The sequence below is a fragment of the Rhagoletis pomonella genome, unplaced genomic scaffold, assembly GCF_013731165.1.
Source record: "Rhagoletis pomonella isolate Grant_MI unplaced genomic scaffold, Rhpom_1.0 Rhpom_scaffold_00024, whole genome shotgun sequence".
In the NCBI taxonomy this organism is placed as follows: Eukaryota; Metazoa; Arthropoda; class Insecta; order Diptera; family Tephritidae; genus Rhagoletis; species Rhagoletis pomonella.
In genome coordinates, this window is record NW_023458578.1 from 116,394 (window position 1) to 118,950 (window position 2,557).

Sequence of the window (2,557 nt, forward strand, 5' to 3'; positions counted from 1 at the left end):
TTTTATTGGCATCATCTTCTAGCTCATACATGTAGTTGCTTTTCACTGCGATCACCTTGGCCTTTAGAAATTTGAGCGCTAGCTTTGCGCAAAACCTTTTAATCGCGTCGCTTAATACAACATTTCGGCGGTAAACGATGTCTCCTACATTAAAGGTCTTTACGGTACTGCGAAAATGGTAACGTTTTGACGAGTTTTCGAATGCTTTCTTGATGCTTTCTTGTAGTGATTTTCGTATGAGCTTAAGTCTGTCTGTCCTGTCGGTGAGGTTTTCGTCTAGCGACTCTAATTTTCGTAATATCTCATATTCATCGGCGTGTGCTAACATTTGCTGACCAAACAAAGCATAATAGGGGGTGCATCCAATTGTCTGGTGGAATGATCTTCTGAGTGCTTCTGCAATATCAGGTAACTGCTTATCCCAGAGCGTCTGATCTTCTCTAAGGTACGACCTTATTCCTGCAACAATGGAACGGTTGACCCGCTCACTAACGTTTGCCTTCGGGCTATATAGGGCGGTATATACATGCCTAATGCCTCGTTCTGCCAGCAGGTTGTTGAACAGCGAGGACTTAAATTGTTTGCCGTTGTCACTTAATATAATTTCTGGAGTTTCGAATACACAACATACTTTCTCTTTCTCTTTAAGGAAACTATAAATTTGTGGGTGTATTGAAGTTTCTAATAGTCTTCATTGGCGGAAATTGTGTGAGGTGATCAAGGACGATGAAAATACCAATATTTCCTTCCTTGGATCTGGGCTATGGACCAAGTAAATATACATACAATTTCTCGAAAGGACGTTGGACTGTATATTGGACGGACATGGGTGGACGAAGGACAACGTTAGGCGCTTTGCTTTGTCTACAAATATCGCACCGGCCAACATATTCTTTTACGTCGACGGTCATGTTTGGTTAATAAAAGTTTAAGCGCAAACGCTCTAATGTTTTCGCGATGCCTCCGTGACATTTGTTAGGCGGAGAGTGAGCGTTTTCAATTATCTGTTGGGCGAGGGTTTTCGGAAGCCAGAGCTTCCAGTTGAAAGCTTCACGTTCTGGAGATCCATCTGGATGTTCGGTTCGCTTGTACACAAGATCATTAACTATTTGTAGGTCAGGAAGATGGTTTGCATTATCTCGGACATAACTTAACAACTTACCAACGGACGGACTTCTATTTCATTCACCTCATCAAAATTCTGCCGAGATAGGCTATCAGGAACAACATTAAGTGATCCTTTCCTATGTTCTATTTGGAAACGGTAACCCTGAAATTTAAGTGCCCACCTGGCTAGTCTACTGGACAAATCGGTTTGCCGCATAAGCCATTGTAAGATGGCGTGCTCTAAACTTCTTTAAACTGAGTATTGCTGCCAGACACTCTAAATCATTGACGCTATAATTACTCTGCGATTTATTAAGTTTTTGCGAAAAGTAAGCAATAGGGACCTCAAGGTCTTCGTCATTTTTCTGTAACAGCACCGCACCAACACCGAGCTTACTGGCGTCACACTGAATTATGAAAGGTTTCTCATAGTTCGGACTTGCCAGAACTGGTGCAGAACATAGCATTTGCTTCAATTTTTCGAATGCTTTTTGGGCGTCTTCGGTTCATGAGAATGATTTACCTTTCTTCGACCGATTGGTCAATGGCATAGTGATCGACGCAAAGTTATCAATAAATCCCCTATACCATCCAGCCATTCCCAAAAACCGTCTCAGTTGCTTTACGGTGGTTGGCACCGGGTAGTTCGTCACAGCGAAGATTTTGTCAGGGTCAGCTCGTAAAGATCCATCACCCACTATGTATCCTAAATATTTTACCTCTTTGATACAAAATTTCCTTTTTTCAATATTTATTGTCAAACCGGCTTTTCTCAAATGGTTAGCAACCTCGGACAAAACGGACATGTGTGTGTCGAAATCTTCGGACACAATTAGGAGATCGTCTAAATAAACGGAAACTTGATTCTTTAACACGGGAGGAATGACGCGATCCATCAAACGGCAAAGCGCTTGAGGAGCGTTGCATAAGCCGAAAGGCATTACACAGTAACGATAAAGCGGACGATTTGGAACAGTAAAACAAGTGTAGGCTCGGGAATTTTCTACAAGAGGTATCTGCCAAAAGGCTCGACGCAAGTCTAGTGAACTAATATACTTTGCCTAAGGTATCCTACTTAAAATACCATCAATATGAAGAAGGGGATATGCGTCCTTTATTGTAACGCTATTAACTTTCCTAGAATCTAAACACAGACGGGCTTTATTTGGCTTTTTCACTAGAGCAATCGGACTGGACCATGGACTATTTGGAGACTCTTCGATTACACCAAGCAGCATTTCATCAATTTCTGCATGTACAAGTTTTTCCACGGCAGGTGAGATCGGAAAATATCTCTGTTTAATCGGACGGACACCAGGTTGGAGCTCTATAACATACTCACTGAGCGATGTTTTACCTAAGCATTCTTTCTCGAAGTTAGGAAATCTATTTCTAATCATTTCTAACTTATTTTGTTGCTCACCATTTAGAGGAAGGGTATTTTCATAAC